This window comes from Schistocerca piceifrons, chromosome 6, assembly GCF_021461385.2.
Source record: "Schistocerca piceifrons isolate TAMUIC-IGC-003096 chromosome 6, iqSchPice1.1, whole genome shotgun sequence".
Taxonomy (NCBI): domain Eukaryota; kingdom Metazoa; phylum Arthropoda; class Insecta; order Orthoptera; family Acrididae; genus Schistocerca; species Schistocerca piceifrons.
The window spans coordinates 502,622,908-502,636,495 of record NC_060143.1 but is presented as its reverse complement, the minus strand read 5'-3'; the positions used below and the strand labels follow the sequence as shown (position 1 = coordinate 502,636,495).

Here is a 13,588-nt window from a genome sequence, read left to right as displayed (position 1 = left end):
AACAAGATATCCAAAAGTATATCTTATGAAGTATTTATAGAAGGGATCTTTTTGGGGCATCAGACCAGAAATTTAATGAAAGACAATTATTTTGAAAGTACGATGAATCCAGTGGAAACATGGCCTTGGTTTCGTTTAGTGAGGTACTGGCCAACGATTTGGGTGACGGCATATATCAAAATTAGGAAACCATTGTTACAACAATGTTGCAGAGTTTTATGAAATTAGGATGTAACATGAGCATGAAACTACATTTTCGACACATACGTACTGTTCTTTTCTCTGTGAATCTTGGCGATGTCATTGAAAAACAGCGATAAAGTTTCCGCTAGGACACCAAAGAGACGGGAAAGAGATCCCGCGAAAGGTTAAATGCAGTCATTATGGCTGACTGCTGGTTTACGGTAAAGAGAGGTATCAGTGGTGGAGGGATACAATCAACGGGGAAAAGTTTCACCCCATGCCAGAAAGAATTTAATGCCGTCGAATTAGCGAATGGAAACTTAATTGTTGAACATGCGTTGTGTTTTTATATAGTCATTAGCATTTGTGAACATAGACCATTTAATCTCTAGTGGAATCACTAAACATAGCATCTGATTAGACCACTGTCTAATCCAATGCATTGTTTAGTGATTCTGCACAAGATTACAAAACAAGTAATTTAATTTTAATGCAATTAAAAATTTCCTTGTTCAAAATGATGTTATTTCACCAAAAACTGCATACATGATTTGTACGAAATTCTAAAATGATCACGAAAAAAATCAGATTTGTAATCAGAATAAAAAATGCATTAAAATTCGACTTACTCTCATGGAACAATGTACAAGAAATTTTAAAATATTCTTAGCTAATCAATTACCACCATTTTAAAGGATTCTCTGGTGCTGCGGTGGAATACTGCTTGCTGAGGAGAGATGGCGCTCACCTCCAGTCACTTCAAGTAAGGCTGAATGACTTGTCACCTAACGACTACGACTAGGTTGTAGTTGCTCAACATGGTGATGGCCAAGCACCTCTGCCAACCATTGCTGGTGCTTCCTGGAATCGTATGAATAATTATGTGGAGTGAAATTCTCCATGAATATATCTAGATAACATAATTCTATGCGTCCTCAGGTGTTATCTGCGTCTTTAGTTCCCGGGAACATTACACCATACTGAATGTCCTTTCAGCGAGCCAGTAACAACCGTGTAATCTTCATTAGCGATGTTTAACCATGCTTTGAATGTATGGTCTCATTTCTTTGTTTTAGTCATAAACCTTTCGACTGGTTTGATGCGACCTCCCACTAATGTGTAATATAATGTGCATTTAGGACACATATATCCTCGATATTGGTACTTTCATGAAATTTCATGTAGTTGTTTATTGCTGTGCGTGATTGTGATCGTTGCTCATACTCTTCAGATTCAAGTCACAAAATTTTAACTCACTCAGTTAATCGTAGATTTACGATCTTCACATAGATCTCTCTTATCAAACCGAGTACTAACAGCGCACATCTCAGTTTTTCTTGGACGTTGAAGGTGCCAGTATATGTTCTCCGTGATGTGGCAGGCAGTCGCTGGGGTACTTGAGTAAGCGCCTGGTCGCGCATAAACACCCTTAGGAGCAGTTGGAAGGATATTTCCTCACGAGGAAATTGTCTCCGTCCCCTAGTTTCTAAGACTGTCAGTAAAGCAAAAACTTCGCTGAACAGGAAGGAAACAGTCTTTAAATGAAATCAGCGAAAACACAATGCAGATATATCGATGGTTAAAAATTTCTCAATAAAGGTATTTGTTTGCACATGTTGCAGGGATCTGTCTGCTGTTTCCTAAAGGAGAATATTTGGCAGCCAAGATCGTGTGCTGACCTAGTGTTATTTTTGTTTTCTTCCATCAATGATAGGTTTTGACAGAGTCTAGTTGTCCGACGGTTACAGCTAGACACTGTCGAAATCAGTTATTGGGAAGAAAATTTAAAACACGCGAACTTTGCTGTCAAACATTCTTTTTTAGCAATATTAATTGTAATTACATAACCGGCAAACCAAAAACTAAAAAAATAGCTGTAAAATCACAGACAGGATATAGTAAATTAGACAACCACAGAAGGACAATATGGTAACAGAACGTTGACTGAATCCGGATCGAAATCAATAACCGCTGTGCTCTGCAGATTACATAATACATGCAGTTCGAATTACAAGCCGGCGAGCACAATAGATTGGGTTGCTGTGGGATTCAGTGAATGCGTAACAGTGTCTAATAGTTATCGAGGGCGGACGGAGTCAGTAATCACATACCTGTTTTTATGAAATGTCCCTGCTTTCTTTTAGCGCTTCTACTTGGTTGGCACAAGAAGCTAGAAAACTTTTCCTTACGATAAGCTCACTTATTCACGAACCACTGGCCACTCACGAAAGCAAGATGCGCGTTCAACGACAGAATGCGTAAAACGAACGGTGCTACGCAACGGCTTTCGGCGCTTTGGACAATAATGCATTGTTGGTAGGCTCCCCGGTGACCGAATGTTAATCGGGAAGAGCGATAGCGTCAAACTACCACAAAATGATAAAGTTGTAATACATTACTATCATTCCCACTTCGCACCTTTTTAAAATAACACTTGTTGTTGTAGTAAGTTAAAAGACTTGGGATTCCAGATATTTTTAAAAATATCAACATTCCTAATTCGAACCAGAAGTAATCAAACGGCCTGTGCAGGACTCATAATACAGCGAAAATGCTATCAGGACATAGCACGCGAATTAGGAATTTTTTCGTGATTTTGGAAGTTTAATAGCTCGCACTGTATTTCCATGGACACAATTCGAACAAATATAGTTGTATGATTGGCGTCCTGGGACAACTTTAGTGAATTCAAACTTACTTCAAATAGTTATATTAATTTGCGATTTCTCATCGGCAACCAATACTCCACCAGACCGCTCAAGTTTCTTTAGTATAAGGGTGATTGAATACGTAGTACACGTATACACAATGTGCGTGCATTTGACAAATAGAATTAACAAATACACTCAACAGTCTTCAGATAGAGGACTCCTCTCTCGAATTACAGCAAAAATGGTGCCTATACCTCTCAGTGACCTTAATTAATTTCATGCTTATTGTGTCTGGTACTAGAAAAACAGGTTATAATACGTACTACAGATTAAGGTTACCTAAGAGAGAACAGTAACGACACTATGAGTTGGACCGGCGTAACGAATGATGCAGCAATGGCGTTGTTCCTAAACATATTGCACTACTGACCTTTTACCTCTGCTGGAATAAATTTCTTTCAGGTCATTAAAGAGAAATGACCTGAAATATTTTCACTAAAATTTTTCTGAAATATGATATTCGATTGAATAAACTATGGTTAGTAATGGCGCAAGTTGCATAACTATTACATTAGCATTCACTAACAGCAACGTCATGTTACACGACAGTTTAGACGGAAGTTAGTTCCATAGGCCACATCACACCACATTTAGGTACAGCTGCCACTGTGCAGGTGAAGCACGTCAATCACGTCACAGAGACTAGTAATTTGCGGCAGTAGGTGCTAGTGTGGGCCCTGTGGCAGCATGGAGGATATGCGTAAAATAAAGAAAATGCAAAACGCGTGACATATTACGTTCCTTCATGTATGCTAACTCTTCGTCTTTAATATGAAAGGACACGTTCCTTCATAAAACTTAATTTTTTATTTTGAAAACGAAAGCTCCCCTTTTACACACTAAATCATAGGTGAATGCATACGCGTCATCCTAGACACGAGGAAGTGGATAAACAGTAATAAATCTGGTCATGGAAGCATAAAAACTGATTATACACAGTGATGGTTCTTGCATATCATTTTCGAAGTGAAACAGCAGTCACCAACAGGCTCTCATGAAATTTAGTAAATGTATGCTGCGAGAGTGAATGAACTTTACCAAGACATTTGATACTGTGTCGTGAATGAAGACATCTTTTAGGAATGTTTCGGAAGCTGTGTCTCTTCCGTCTTTCCATACGTAGGAATGCGAAAATAAATGTTAAGTGCTACACTCCATTCCCGTACGTTAACTGAACATTCGATACCCATGTCCAACTCATACTACAGTAACTGTTCTCTCTTAGGAAACCTTAATCTGAAGTAAGCATTATAACCTGTTTGTCTCGTACCAGACATCATAAGAATGAAATTAATTCTGGTCACTGAGAGCTATCGGAACAATTTTTGCTGTGGACTAGAGAGAGGCTGTTGAGTGCATTAGTTAATTGTATTTGTCAGATGCATGCACAGTGTGTGTAACACTACTACGTAACCAATCACAACTACTTTAAGGATTCTCCTGTGGTCTGGTGGAATATTGGTTGCTGAGGAGAGCTCGCGCACTGATCCAGTAATTTGAGGTGAGGTTGAATTCAACCATGCAATAATATTTGTTTCAATTGTTTCCATGCAAATACAGTGCCGTCCATTGAAATTGCAAGACCACAAAAAATTCCGAATCCGCCTGATGTGTCCATATTCCATTTTCCTTGTAATATGAGCCCTGCACCGGTTGTTTGATTACTTCTGGTTCGAATTAGGACTGTTGATATTTTTAAAAATGTCTAGAATCACCCATATAGATCTTTAAGAAAATAACATTATCAGCCATCGATTTATCGAAAAATGTGTCGATCTATCTATGAATCGACACAAAAAATATCGAGTATTAGCGTGTAAAAGTAACGGCTGCTAATTGTAAATGTACTTCCGGTTTTATAGCTGTATATTAAGTATTGATCTATTATTAGATATCGGTACATCAACAGGCTAGTAGTCTGCTTATACCCATTAGAGCAAGTATTGAATTGAACATACTGCATGCGATCGCAGGTGCAAACCCTGTCTCGGTCATGGATGCGTGTGATGTCCTTAGGTTAGTTAGGTTTAAGTAGTTCTATGTTCTATGGGATTGATGACCTTAGAAGTTCAGTCCCATAGTGCTCAGAGCCATTTGAACACATTGCATGTTCATGCTTGGTGATAACCACTTGGCTAGCAATGGTAACTACATGTAAGTGGCACAATGAAGGTTACCCGATGGGTCCGTCGTTCGGTTTCGTCACATATCGGATTAGTCCGGAACACTTCACGTCGACTACCCTGTTTCTTCATTTCTGCAAAAGCCAGCGACCTAGCAGCTGTAGTGTCGAAATTGAATGGTGAAGCTAAACGTTGCAGTTTACATTGGTAGCGCCAACCGCAGATTATGTCAGCACTTCCCTTCACACGTCTCCGCCTACAGCAAAGACAAATCTTGTTACTTAGATTTTTGTTCATTGTTTTCAGCAACTGTATTTTAAGAATGTTGATGTGAAGAAAAAGCAAATTAATTCGGTTAAAAATGGGTTTTTAGCGCAACTTGTGTGCTACTTCTTCGAGTCCGGAATCCTGTTAATCCAAAAAATATAGTGTGACATAAAAATATCGAGAAGTGATATCGCATTGCTACTTCGGTAGATCAATATACCGGTGGAGAAGTATCATCGATGTTTATACACGTTTTCTTGGTTGAACTATCGACTTGTCGAAATGCTACCAACAGTCATAGTTCGAATAGCATTAAATTAATACATGAAGCCGTATATTTCAGTGCGTTATGTCCAATGACTGTGCTCTGGCAGTGAGATCTCCACTCCATTACCATTAACCTAAGTAAAACAAGACGGAATATTGAATGTGTTGTACTAACCTATCTCCACACAGAGACTATTGGTCTGTTGCGCTGCCCAGTGAATTAGCCACATCTGCCATGCATAGAAGTCGTTTGGTCTCGGGATGGCTAGAGAATGGCATGCTACCAAGCGCTAATCCACTACGATTGACAAACGCCGGAACTGACCAGGGGACTCTCCATACTGTAAATCATGGATTTTCATGCGCTTCAAATATGTTATCGAGGCACTTATCTTGAGTACCTGGCTATCTGGGTATCGATTTTGAAGTTCACTACGCGAATTGTATATCCGTAACAATACATATATTCCGATAAGCCAGCGTAGCGCAGCGGTGAAGGTATATGGGTACTGCGCTACACGTACCGTGTTCGAATCCTGCTCATGTACTTCTTATTTCATAATCGACCGAATTTTTAAGTTTTATTTCAAGTGTTATCAACAAACAGTGTAAGGTGGTCGAAATTATGAAGATGTATTCAGTTATTTATTTTTTCAAATATTCATTCCGTTTCTGGTCCGCAGCTGGAGCTCCAAATGTCCGTACAACGGTCGCTTCTTGTGTTACCTGATACCGATCGCAGCCTATTATCGTCCCGTCTCCCGTGAATACCGTTAGCCGCAACGGGAACCCCAGCTCCTAGTTGTGGCTAATGAGGGCGCGAGTTGTATTCCTTTCCGTTCGCATCTCACTACAGCGTCGGTTGTTCTCAAAGCATCTCTAGTGCCGTGTGTCAGAAGAATTCTGTGAAATGGAAGTACAAAGTGTTTCTTCAGTAGTGCAACCAGAAGAAGATCCGCAAGTAGAGGAGCTGAACGAAGAATCAAAAGAATAACTTTATAAATTCAAACACCTTACACTGTTTGCTGATATTCTTTGAAATAAAATTGAAAGTTCGGTGGATGTTGGAAAAAAAATACACGAGCAGGATTCGATCACAATACCTCCAACACAGTGGCCGCGAACCTTTACTGCTGTGCTGAGCTGACTTGCTCGGAATACGCGTAATGTTACGGATATACAAAAAGAGCAATGAACTTCAAAATCTATTTTCTCAAAATCAAGGCCAGTCGCTAAAAAACCGGATAGCCAGGTACTCAGGGTAAGTGCCTTTATAACATATTTGAAGCGCATCAAAATCCGTGATTTACACTATGGAGAGTCCCCTTGTGAGATGATACAGCATGGAAAGTTGTACTCATATCTACCATTTAAAGTCATTTCCATTCGACCCGAATGGCTGCTGCCTGAGATGGCCGCTCTATGTACCAAATGTCGCTTTTTATACACTCTCGTATCACCCACAAATGTAATCGTATTTTCTTCTTTCTACACTGTCTACGCACGAATAAAATTTTGTTACTTGCGTTTCTTCCTGCTATTACAGTGGTAAATACCGACCGTGTATCATTAAAAGAACTGGGAGAGGAACACAAATTCCCGGCAGTTATGAATTACTCATTAAACTAGTCCTCATAGTTGATGGAAATTTTTGCCTCTCACTTTTACGTCTTGTTCACATGTTCAAGGGGCATGGTCACTGCACATCTGTTACTTGCGGCTCATACAGTTCACATATACTTAATGGATCGAAATTGATCGCAACCACATATTCCTAGACATCCCTTTTGTAACAGCAAAACGATGCTCCAGTTTCACAATAACACCAACCCTGGAAAAAGGCTATTCTGCAAATTGGCGATTTGGTTGGGGAACGCTGTAACATCCTCATTAAACTCATACTTTTCACCACTTAATCGTAACATCTTGGGTATCCTGAAGGCAAACGTGGGTGGACGTAGGCTTCAGTTGGATGAGGAAGTTCAATATTAGTAGCGAATCTGGATCTGTCAGCGTCCATCCGCATTCTACAAGACAAATTGACTATCCCATCTCCCAGTGATGTAACCGTCTTAATGCATATCATGACTAGTTTTTGAATGGAACCATTCCACGGATCGTTTTTGACGGGTATTTGGTGTTCATTTGATTGCCCCTCCCTAACTAAATTTGTAATGTACCCCACCTCCTACGATCAATACATATCTTTTAAAGCACATCACAGCCAATTAATTTTAAGTTTACGTTGTGTACGTGTTTACAGTCTTTCCTTGGTGTATATATGTAAATGCCACCACAACCACTCACATTGCTCTCACCACACTTAAAAAACGACCATTTGATACTCTATGATATGACACTGGAGTGAGTCTCTTCAGTGCAATTGGGTATTGCATCATGGTGGTCAAGCAGGAAATCATTTACTAGATACCTATGAACTGTTACTCTTCCCATAAACTATTCTACACGTCTCAAGAAAAAGAAACAGTACTTCGGAGGGACTAAGATCGATCCCCTTTACAGAAATTACTAAGTGTACGAGGTGCGGCTAGAAAAAAAACCGGACTGATGCTGGAAAAAACATTTATTTACAATTATTTACAATTTCATGTTATCTCCTTCAATGTACTCTCCTCCTCGGCCTCTACACCGCTCCGTACGAATTTTCCACTGTTCATAGCAATGCTGCAGATCATTTTCGGTAAGTCCATACATTACTTCCGTCGCATTTTCTTTTACTGTTTCAACAGTCTCAAATCTAGTTCCTTTCAAAGCTGACTTGACTTTAGGGAAAAGAAAAAAGTCACAGGGGGCCAAATCAGGTTAGTAGGGTGGATGATCTAAGATGGGAATGTTGTGTTTTGCCAAAAACGTCTTCACTGACAACGCACTGTGAGCTGGGGCATTGTCTTGGTGAAGGATCCATGACTTTTTTCTCCACAAATCGTTCCGTTTTCTCCGTACTCGCTCACGTAGGGTAGCCAGGACGCTAATGTAGTAATGCTGATTCACTGTTTGTCCCTCTGGTACCCAATCAATGTGCACAATCCCTTTGATGTCAAAAAAACCAGTCATCATTGCGTTGAATTTCGATTTTGACATTCGTGCTTTTTTCTGTCGTGGAGAACCAGGAGTTTTCCAATGCATCGATTGGCGTTTAGTTTCGGGATCGTAAATAAACAACCACGATTCATCGCAAGTAATAACATTTTGTAAGAAGGTGGGATCACTTTCAATGTTTTAGAGGATGTCAGAACAAATCATTCTTCGGCGTTCCTTCTGTTCAATTGTGATACACTTTGGAACCATTTTTGAACACACTTTGTTCATGTTGAAACTTTCGCGAAGAATCTGCCTAACACTTTCCTTGTCAACTCCTGTTAACTCAGACACTGCTCTGATTGTTAAACGGCGATCTTGTCGAACAAGTTTACCGATTTTTTCAATGTTTGCATCAGTTTTTGCTGATAATGGTCTGCCAGTGCGAGTGCCATCACAGGTGTCTTCGCGGCCATCTTTAAATCGTTTAAACCACTCAAACACTTGTGTTCGCGATAAACAATCATCGCCGTACACTTGTTGTAACATTACAAACGTTTCACTTGCAGATTTTCCTAGTTTGAAACAAAATTTGATGTTAACACGCTGTTCTTTCTGTACAGTCAACATTTTCCGACGCACAGACAAAACGTCAACTACTTAAAACAGACGCCACGGGCAGACTGAGTGCAGGAGGCAGATGAAACTCGTGCAGTTGGCGGAGTGAGAGTCACGTGACAGGCCACGCGACTTTCAGCCTTATTGCATTCGTTTTATTGTTTCACCAGTACTAGTCTGGTTTTTTTCTAGCCACACCTCGTAATTAATGTGGAGAAACGGAAGAAAGAAAAGACTACCCCCCAGTTGCTTATTATTACAAGAAAAAGAAGAAATGGCTCTGAGCACTATGGGACTTACCATCTATGGTCATCAGTCCCCTATAACTTAGAACTACTTCAACCTAACTAACCTAAGGTCATCACACACATCCACGCCTGAGGCAGGATTCGAAGCTGCGACCGTAGCGGTCGTGCTGTTCCAGACGGAAGCGCCTATAACCGCTCGGCCACTCCGGACGGCGCTTAGTATTACATCTTTCTTGAGGCTCTGAAATGATTGACATATAACAGAAAAGGCTTGCTTCGCAGCAATGGTTGATGATGAATGCAGTTACAATCATTTAAGGTCTTCGATGTAGTTGTGCTACTGTTACGGTATTGTTCTCAGTGTAGTTCATGTGAAGAAACTTGAGATGGAATAGACGACTTCATAATTACTTGATATTATATCTTTCTTGAATATGTGAAATTATTTCACCGCAATATGTTGTCGTTCCTGCAAAGATCAATGATGTGTACAATTCTAATCGTTTATCTATTTCTTTTGTGTTGTCGTCATAGAAGCTGTATTGTGGAGGTTGATTGCTAATTTTCTTCTTGTGAATGCCTCTGTCGAATCAGCAAACCAAACTGTAACATATTACTTCCACACTGTAAGATAACATCTTTCAATCTACAGTTTCCATCATCGTCATTATCATCATCATCATTATCATCATCACTGCACACTCACGTTGCTCTTATTACCACACTTACCGAACGAGCATTTGATACTTTACAATGAAGAAACAGAAATGAGTTGCATCATTGCAATTGCGTCTTTAGTCAAGGTCATATGGCTCTTAAGTAAGATGAGACCATTCGAACCGGGTGCGCAAGTTCAGTAGGGTGGAGTGATATCCTATTTGTTCGAACTGCCTATCACAGGACAATAAAGTGAGTTATTGGCTGTAAATAGAATAGAATCTCGGACTAAATTGTCCATATTATTCTGTAAAACATTCATCTTAACTCTCCTAAAACTCATACAACGTTATTCCTCAGAAGAAAGCTGGTTTCATATATGTAACTAAGTAAGCTTGAAACTATTTGAAATTAAGACCTAACTGTGATGTATTGGCCTACGTTGTATCAAAATTGTTCAAATTATTCAAAACTGTAGCAGACTGCCGTCAAACTCTAACAAATGTCACCTCCTATCTGGTACAAATTACCCCACCAAACAATGACAAATTATCCGCAGAGCTGCAGCTAAAATGGCAGCAATTCATCCATGTTTCAGAAAAGATTTTAACAAATTGTAACAAAGTGCCTCTTTGTATACATAAATGTTGTATAATTTTACCTGCAGAAGTCTTCTTGAATAAATGTGGGGGAATGCCTATAAAATAGCACGAACATTTAATAGCGTCATACATAGGTGTAATTGTATTCCGCACATGATTGTGATGGTTGATAATCATTTAAGAGTTCTGTACTTACGTATGCCTTCTTTAAAACTGGGTGTTTGATAATTACTGGAAAAATCTTCAAAATTGTAACACATTCACAGAAAAGTGTAAGTAGCCTCATATGATGATGTTGTTGGGCATGTGCGATAGCGCTAGTGGCTAAGCTCCGTAATTATGTGTGTATTCTTAAAAAGTGGGATAAAATTAGCGGAATAACTCACAAACTTTGACTATCGATGTTTGTTGGAGAAATTACTGATAGGATCCATAAAATTCTGTAAATTACAAAAAATTAAGACCTGAAATTGTGAATGACGTTATAAGTTGTAGAAAATACCCTGCTCGAAAAACTGCGAAAAACGATGCCCCGACACCTTATTCTCTGAGGTGCTCCGTTAGAAATCTGTAAATATCACATAAATTTGCTACCACTGCTCGAGAGAGATGCAGGGCACAAGTGCTGAGTCTCTCCTCAGGATTCTGGGTATCCCAAAAGAGCTGTGGTGCAGGGAATGGACGAACCCCACACGAGTGGGAGAGAAGAGACCAAGATTTTTGGGTAAAAAGTTATGGTCATTACCATTAACCTAGAACAACTAGATGAAGTAGATGGCTACTGGCCATTTTGGGGATAAATTATGGTGAATTTGAGGACATTTGCGGCTCATTAACGAAATCCTAAGTAAAAAAACCACTGCTGTTTTTTTAAGTAAGAGTAATTAAATTAGTCTATGGCAAGGGGCTGATATTTTTGTATACAGAGAACGACGGGCCCCAAGGTGTCGAACTGGCGCAACCTTCCTCCTTTTCAACATATAAAGAGTACCACGACCCACTGACTTGTGTGTCTCACAGTATCAGAACCTATGTACAAAGAATGTTCTTTGTATCTCCGGCTGAAATGTTGCAAATCGGTAAATAGCCTAAGAACCAAGTTTTCTCTAGTATTCTTGGATGCGGCTTCTCTACCTTGTTTTCTTTAACACACTTCCATTTTATCCTCTGACGAAGGAATTCTTATTTATGGACCGCAAGTTTACGTTTTCCTCATATAGATCCAGAGTGCTCGCTTTCTATATGATTACTTCTGCTGTTCTAAATCGGACGATTCATCAATGAGAAGGTGTCCAACTTAAAAGGCCCCGAATAAAGCATCTGACCCAGTATGTGAATCTTATTGGAGTCCTAAATTTGAATCTGAATGTCTCTGCAGATGTAATTCGCACACTAACGAACTGCCATCGCTACATATGAATAACAATTTCAAGGTATGTAATAATTTCCATTTGGCTTCTTTACACTAACACACGCGTCCCTCAGTCACAAAACAGTCCTAATACTGAACTAAGCTTTTCGCATATATTCTGAAATTACATTCACAGTCAAAACTCTTGTAATGATGAGATATTTTTAAATGATCTATTTCAGTGTCAACCTTAACATAAAGAAAGTGACCTTGTGTAACGACAATTTAAATTCAGTCCTGAAAGAACACCTAGCAATGACTGATGCTTTTCGAATTATTTTATTTCCATTACTTACAAATCATATGATTGTGTACTTTCATTTTTGACCATGTTACTGCTATCTTAGCTACACTTCCATCCAGATAGTCCATCCTCTGGGAGTTGAAAAACAGCATGCTGGCTCTTTGCTGAACTGAAATTGATTTCAAAAACAATTAATATACGTCATTATTCCCACTTACAGCCCTAATTCCGTCACTCAGCAAACACAGTTACTGCTGTCCATTATTGTTTTTCTCTTAACTGCTCTGAGAAAGTTCATTTCCCCTGCTTGCAGTCTGCTCCATTCCGTTTCTATCATTGTCCATGTTTCTGCACCATAGGTGGCAATAGGGAAGTAATAAACATGTCCGAAAGAACAGACACCATTTCCAAATAAGTTATGGTTCTGGCGATACCGGCCTTGACCTTCTTCTTCTGTGCGGATGCACACACATTCACCGAACTCTTACGGGACTTGGAAGAATGCCTTCCACGAGTAATGAGTGTGTTGGGGTGGGACACTACAAATGTAGTGTGTGGACATACAAGGTGATATATGAGTCTCGCGGGAGACGTGCGCGAGATAGTCCCTGCAGTAACTCTATCATCTGTGCCCTCGGTGGCTCAGATGGATAGAGCGTCTGCCATGTAAGCAGGAGATCCCGGGTTCGAGTCCCGATCGGGGCACACATTATCACCTCTCCCCGTTGATCTATATCAACGCCTGTGCGCAGCTGACGGTATTAAAATAGTTGTAATTTCGATCTAGAAGGCTGCAGTTCATCAATCGTGTCTGTTCTTTCGGACATGACCGAGAGAAGAGATACCATATCCATATATGCAATACACACAGATTCCGTACATTGTGGCAGGTTGCGGTAACGGTGAAGGACGTGGATAGCGACCTCATATCCTTCTCACCAAAGTAGACCACATAGGCTCAATAATAATGCGATGTGGCGACTGTGGCGGCCAAGGGAGATCCTACGAGTTATTCTCCTGCTCACAAAACCAGTCCTGAACAGTGGAACCCCTGTGAATAGGGGCTCTGTTATCTAGGAACACGGTATCACGCTTTAGAAGCCAACGTTTTACCATGAGGTGGACCTGATCAGCTAACATCATCTCGTAATCCTAGGCCATAACGCGATCTTGGAGAGTGACCACGATGGTCCATAGAATATCATGAGGTGACTGCCC

General features: G+C 40.0%; 1 non-coding gene across 1 annotated transcript; it reads left to right on the top strand.

Annotated features, from left to right (window-relative positions):
• The first annotated feature begins 13,000 nt into the window (after positions 1–13,000).
• Positions 13,001–13,075, top strand: Trnat-ugu. Its single transcript has one exon. It is a non-coding gene; the product is annotated as a tRNA-Thr (tRNA).
• The last annotated feature ends 513 nt before the right edge of the window (positions 13,076–13,588 follow it).